General features: G+C 62.0%; 1 long non-coding RNA gene across 1 annotated transcript; it reads right to left on the minus strand.

The window, feature by feature from the left end:
• Window positions 1–1,290: 1,290 nt before the first annotated feature.
• LOC311220532 lies at window positions 1,291–4,486 on the minus strand. The gene is made up of 2 exons (XR_014619227.1): window positions 4,371–4,486; window positions 1,291–3,656 (listed from the first exon to the last, which is right to left on the minus strand). It is a non-coding gene; the product is annotated as an uncharacterized lncRNA (long non-coding RNA).
• Window positions 4,487–6,910: the final 2,424 nt, after the last annotated feature.

Below are 6,910 nucleotides of genomic sequence, written 5' to 3' on the forward strand. Positions count from 1 at the left end.
ACGGGACAGGGCAGGAGCACGAGGCTGCGGAGCAGTCCCCGAGCATAGCCCGCGTCTTCACACAGCACCGAGCCATTTCTGTGAGATTGCCTCTTCTCTACCCTCAGCCCGCAGGATGGGGGAGAGACGACCACCCAGTAGCCCCATGCTGGCCTGGGTGGAGGCCGAGGCTGGTCAGGAGAACACAGCTCCCAGTGAACACCATGAGCACGTCATGGAGCTGCTGTTGAACGGTGAGCGAGGGCTCCCGTCAGGGGGAGCAGGGCTGGGGCTAGGGAGCGGGGGGGCCAGCAAGAGCACCCTGCTCAGCGTCAGGACCAGCATGGCAGCCCAGCCCCCGGACACCCCCAGGGAGGTTGTGCCAGGGGAGCAAGCACGGGGCTGGAGGGAGGCCAGAGCTCCTTCCTCTGCTCCCTCCTGCCTTTGGCCACCCTCTACAACCCTCCTTCTTCTCCTGCCTTCTTAGAAGCTGACAGCTTAGTTGTCTACAAGAAAGAAGCGAAGAGCTTGGACAGCACTCTGTCGTTCGTCAGCAGCACGCAACAGGTAGGTGTGGCCTTGCCATGGTGGCTGTGCCTGTATCTCCTGAGGGTCGCGCAGCTCTGCTGCCAGGATGCTGGCGGGCTGCTGGCGAGGCAGAGCTGCCGCCCTCCAGGAGCCCCGCACAGCCCTGAGCCCCTCGAGGCTTTGGTCCTGCTGCCGGCCATGGGTCTCCCCTCTCACACTCCCCGTTGGTCTCTCTGCCACCCGGCTTCCAGGATAAAGACCTGAAGATGAAGTTCCTAAGGAGCACCATCAGCGTCTGCAGAACCGCCAGAAACTGCGGCCTGTGGAGCGGCCTCGATGCCTTCTGCAAGAAATACCAGCTGGCAGAGCATATTAAGGTGAGGGGACACCCCCTGGTGGCTCTGGGAGGGGTGCAAGGGCAGGCTGTGGGGACGGGACTCTCGAGGGCTTTGGCGGGGGCAAGCGCTGCATGGACACTCAGCTGCCCCTGACAGCCTTGGGGCCATTGAGAAGCCCCGTCAGCAGCAGGGAGGTGGCAGGGCGGCCCTCTGGTGCCACAGCTGGCTGGGGGCACTGGGGCTCCACCGGCCCTTCTGACCTGGACCAGCTCTGCTGGCGCTGCCGAGCTGTGCCGCCCGATGCCCGGTGCCATCCCGGTTGTGCTCTGCAGGTGCTGCTGGAAGAGGAGTGTTGCCTTCAGGGGGCAGTGGCGACCTGGTTCAGGAACGGCACGGCGACCAACCCCAGGCCGCTCGGTCCATCGGCTCACAGACACCAACGTGCTGGATGGCAAATGGCGTTTATTGTCGAGTCACATGGGGTTATAGACCCGAGGCCCATAGCGCCTCTTCCGCTTGCTTACATCACAGCCCACACGCTACTGTCCATCAAGGGACGGGCTCCACCTTTCCGTACAGCGCGACATCTTCCGGCCGCCAGACCCTAACTACCCACATTTCCCCCCTCCCTATGCACAACCAAATTAGCTAAAATATAACAATCTTAAGACGTAGACATCATAACTTAAATAAAAAACATAAGGCACAATAACCAGGAGAAAACTAGGAGGTAACTGGTAACCCTGAGTAAATACACTCTTAAAGTAGTTGTTGGTGTTCTACCAACATAATGTAAACTTTCTCTAACCAGCTTTTAACAAACAACACAAGCTTATTTAGTATACAAGGTCCAAAGATAAGATCATACAAAGGCATCACAGCCCCCCACCCACGGAGGCCGCTTTGCTGTCGTCTGGATTCTGCCAGTGTGGAACTCTCAGGCTTAGACAGGACGCTTGCTGACTTATTGTCTTGTCACCAGGGTATACAGATTACGGGGGTGTCCGATGATCCGTTCCTGTGAACAGAAACTCAGTTTTCATTAGTTTTATTCTGAGTCACGGTCGGGTCACTGCACCAAACTGGCGCCAGTGCCCGATCCACTGTGATCTGGCAGATAGGCGAGTTGATCATTCCTTGAGGCAGCATTTTCCACTGGAAATTGGGGCAAGCGCTGCGTGGACACTCAGCTGCCCCTGACGGCCTTGGGGCCATTGAGAAGCCCCGTCAGCAGCAGGGAGGTGGCAGGGCGGCCCTCTGGTGCCACAGCTGGCTGGGGGCACTGGGGCTCCACCGGCCCTTCTGACCTGGACCAGCTCTGCTGGCGCTGCCGAGCTGTGCCGCCCGATGCCCGGTGCCATCCCGGTTGTGCTCTGCAGGTGCTGCTGGAAGACGAGCCCTTGGACGTTCTGCACACAGCGGTGCAGCAGCAAGCCATGCTTGCACTTGGCCACTTGAGGTACGTGCCCAGCCCCTGCTCTGGCCCTGGGCCTGGCTTCCAGGCTTCCCCTGTCTAGGCAGCAGCCTGGCAGTGCCGGCCGCGGGGCCGCTGCTCGCCAAGCCTCGGGGCTTCTGGAAGGTGGAAGGCAGCCCCCATGGCAGGGACCGAGGCCCCGCAGTGCTGCGTCCTCCTCCCTGAGGCCCTGAGGCCCTGCTCCGTGACAACGTGACAATGAGGCCCCTTGCTTTCTTTGCAGCTATGTCAAGTCAGCGCTGGAGGGCAGGAAGAAGAGCATCCTGCTCACCTCTTTCAACAGTGTATTCCTGCTGCCCTCACATGAGCATTTGGAGGGCCCAAGCCGCATCAACTACTTGGAGGTATGCTCTGGGAGAGCTCTTGGAACACCCGTCCCTCTGGGTTGATCCCTGGCTGCTCTGTGCTGAGATCTGTGCAGATCCTGGCAGAGGGAGAGGGACTGGAGATCCACTGCCACCCCTTTGTTGTCCTTGCAGACCCTGGATGCCATGGACAACATGCTGGAGCTGTTCATCGGAAATTCTCCTGTCTCCGGCTTCTGGGAGCTGCAGGACATCTTGCAGGTCTGCCACTTGCCAAGAGCGGGCTTCCCAGGGGCGCTTCCTCACCCGGAGGGAATTCAGCATCCACTCCGGAACGGACAGGCCCTACTGCAGTGCCACGCACAGGCAGCACAGGGCAGGAAGGGTGCCCGCCTCCCTTGGGGGAACCGGGGGCTGCCCACTGAGGTCTTCTGGCAGCTCCGTATCCCACGGGGCCACTGCTCGCCAAGCCTCGGGGCTTCTGGAAGGTGGAAGGCAGTCCCTATGGCAGGGACCGAGGCCCCGCAGTGCTGCATCCTCCTCCCTGAGCCCCGCACAGCCCTGAGCCCCTCGAGGCTTTGGTCCTGCTGCCGGCCATGGGTCTCCCCTCTCACACTCCCCGTTGGTCTCTCTGCCACCCGGCTGCCAGGATAAAAGCCAGAAGATGAAGTTCCTAAGGAGTATCATCAGTGTGTGCAGAACTGCCAGAAACTGCGGCCTGTGGAGCGGCCTCGATGCCTTCTGCAAGAAATACCAGCTGGCAGAGCATATTAAGGTGAGGGGACACCCCCTGGTGGCTCTGGAAGGGGTGCAAGGGCAGGCTGTGGGGACGGGACTCTCGAGGGCTTTGGCGGGGGCAAGCGCTGCGCAGCCCTGAGCCCCTCGAGGCTTTGGTCCTGCTGCCGGCCATGGGTCTCCCCTCTCACACTCCTGGGGCAGTTGGTGGGATGGCTCCTCCTTTGCCACACTTGCGAGAATAGGCAGCTACGATGGGAGGCTTTGGATGCTCTTCATTACCTCTTCCGATTCATCCTGAAAAACAGTAAGAGAAGCTGTGTTGGGCTGCCCTCCCCTCCAGCCGAGAGGCTCCCCCCTAAAAAAACGGGACTGGCTGGATACCCCTGGTGGGGTGGGGGGTAAAAGGAAAGGGTAAAAAGGGGGGGAGGAGGAAAGGAGGAAATAGGGTACAAGTGGTAGGGTAAAAAGAGGGGGTATGAGGGGAAGGGCAGACGGATGGGGGCAAAAAGGGGGAGGGCAAGAGGGGGAAGGGGGCAAGAGGGGGCTGGTTTAAGGGGGGGGGAAGGGGATACCGGGCGCCAGGGGCAGGGGGCGGGGCCGCGCGGCCGCCATTTTGTGGCGTCTTCAGAAATGGCCCGGCTCCATTTCCGCCAACCGGACAGGAACCGGGGGGACGACCGGGAAAAGGAGAGGATGAGGGGTAGCACCAGACACCCCCCCCCGCCGTCATGTCCCTCCCCCTCCCCACCCCCCCCAGGCCTCTCCCTCCCCCCTCGGCCGCCCCCACCTCCCGGCGCCTCACAGCTGCGCCCGCCAATCAGCGGGCTCCCTCCGCTGAACGACGCGCCGCTCGGCCAATAGGCTGCGGCGCCCCCTCACGGGAGGCGGGCCCAACATCTCCCTGCCCCGAAGCGGCCGCTGAAGCCGCCGCCAAACGCCCGAGCCCGGCCGGGGAGGCGGCGGGACGGCCGGGGAGGCGCCGCGGGCCGGGGCCGGCCCCGCACTTACCGCCGTAGCCCTGCTCCATGGCGGCCGCCCTCCGCCCGCGGCACCGCTCCGCCGCCCGGGCGCTCAGTGCGCAGCCGCGCGGCGCCCGCCGCCCATTGGGCCCCACCGGCCCCTTCGGCCCGCCCACGAAGCGCTGCTATTGGCCGCCATCCGCGTCGGCCGCTATTGGCTGAGCTCGCCCCGAGGCGCGGCCCGGACGCCGATCCCATTGGACCGCGCGGCCCGCCCCTCGCCGGGGCCCCCGCGATCCGATTCGTGGAGGAGCCTCCTGCGGTCCCGCCCCTTCGGCCCTTCTGTGGTCACGCCTCTCCGCTGTCAATCACAGCCGGACCCGATTCTGAGTGGGCAGCGGCGCGGGGCGCATTGTGGGGGCCGGAGCAGAGCGGTCGCCATGGAGACGGGGCCTGGTCCCGCTCTGCGAGCCTGACCCCCGGCCCCTGACCTCTTCTTGACCTTTACCAGTGACCCCGGCCCCAAATGAGACCCCCCAAGGCGTCCCCATTGACTCCCCAGTCAGTAGGATTGTAAAGTACGAATGTTTATTCAGCGCAGGGCAGAGCGGGGGATAGTCCCACCAAAGACGTGCGCACCCGACGTGGCAACTTGCCTTGCTTATCTGCAGCAAAGAGTTACGTAGGCCTGAAGCTTCACAACGCGCCCGTACCTATTCATAGCCTGTCCCCGCTTCGTCTTAAAATGAGTCCCAAGCAGTCATTGCTGGAAACTCCTCCCGTCTGCGCTTGCGCAGTGTGTCTTGGTGGAGGTCGTCGGGGGTCGTGGGGATGAAGGCAGTGAATCTTCCTCGTCACTGCTCCTTGACCTCTTGTCTCTGCGCAGACTCAGTTGCTCCTTGGCTCTTGTCCATCCGCAGGACCAGTTTCTGCCAGTTTCTTAAGACAGGCTCCCAGTCTTCGTGGGAGACTGACCTTGGGAAGGGGCCCACGGCTTCTCGCTTTAGGTAATTTGCACGGGACAGGGCAGGAGCACGAGGCTGCGGAGCAGTCCCCGAGCATAGCCCGCGTCTTCACACAGCACCGAGCCATTTCTGTGAGATTGCCTCTTCTCTACCCTCAGCCCGCAGGATGGGGGAGAGACGACCACCCAGTAGCCCCATGCTGGCCTGGGTGGAGGCCGAGGCTGGTCAGGAGAACACAGCTCCCAGTGAACACCATGAGCACGTCATGGAGCTGCTGTTGAACGGTGAGCGAGGGCTCCCGTCAGGGGGAGCAGGGCTGGGGCTAGGGAGCGGGGGGGCCAGCAAGAGCACCCTGCTCAGCGTCAGGACCAGCATGGCAGCCCAACCCCCGGACACCCCCAGGGAGGTTGTGCCAGGGGAGCAAGCACGGGGCTGGAGGGAGGCCAGAGCTCCTTCCTCTGCTCCCTCCTGCCTTTGGCCACCCTCTACAACCCTCCTTCTTCTCCAGCCTTCTTAGAAGCTGACAGCTTAGCTGTCTACCAGGAAGAAGCGAAGAGCTTGCACAGCATCCTGGCCTTCGTCCTCAGCACACAACGGGTAGGTGTGGCCTTGCCATGGTGGCTGTGCCTGTGTCTCCTGAGGGTCGCGCAGCTCTGCTGCCAGGATGCTGGCGGGCTGCTGGCGAGGCAGAGCTGCCGCCCTCCAGGAGCCCCGCACAGCCCTGAGCCCCTCGAGGCTTTGGTCCTGCTGCCGGCCATGGGTCTCCCCTCTCACACTCCCCGTTGTTCTCTCTGCCACCCGGCTGCCAGGATAAAGACCTGAAGATGAAGTTCCTAAGGAGCATCATCAGCGTCTGCAGAACTGCCAGAAACTGTGGCCTGTGGTGCGGCCTCGATGCCTTCTGCAACAAATACCAGCTGATATTTGTTTTTGGTATTTGTGAGCAACTTTGTTTCTCACAGGGGGACTACCCCCGTGCCGCCCAGCGCTGAATAAACACACCTACTTTACAGTCTTATGGATTGTGGAGTCCGTTTTCCACAAGCCACCTCTCCTAAGCCATTCCCCACCACACCACCTAAAACCCTTACGGCTGCCCACTACGGTAGAGGCTGGAATGCTCAGCACACCATGCAAAGGATTCCCCGGCCCTGCACGTGTTGTTGGAGTTTTAATGGAATGCAGGCGTTTGAAGGTTTTGTGCCTCTCCCTGGCTTAGGAGAGGCAGCAGCACAGTGCCCGCCGGCACCAGCCCGATGTCAGCTGCTCCCTTGGACATGTCAGGATGAAGATGGTCTGAGTGGCCAGAGACACAACACTTTCCTCCTCGTCATTCTGCAAGGGCTGGAGGACTGCAATGGAGAGCAACAGAGCAGAAATGAAACCCACCTGTCTGCAGAGACTGCGGGCAGAGCCTGCCACCCTGGAACATACTCCAGAAAAGCCCTTTCTCTTAGCCACCCCGGTACTGGCCAGCTTCAACCCCAACCGAGCTTTTGGCCATACAAACTTTCTCCCTTCCCTCTGAGAAAGGTGAATGCCCCCTGCCCCACCGGTCGTGGACCCACACCCCGCTGCCCTCACTCACAGCCGCAGATTTCATGGATCTTCCTCTCGCTCTGGT

The sequence above is a fragment of the Netta rufina genome (assembly GCF_964035555.1).
Source record: "Netta rufina genome assembly, chromosome: 32".
NCBI lineage: Eukaryota > Metazoa > Chordata > Aves > Anseriformes > Anatidae > Netta > Netta rufina.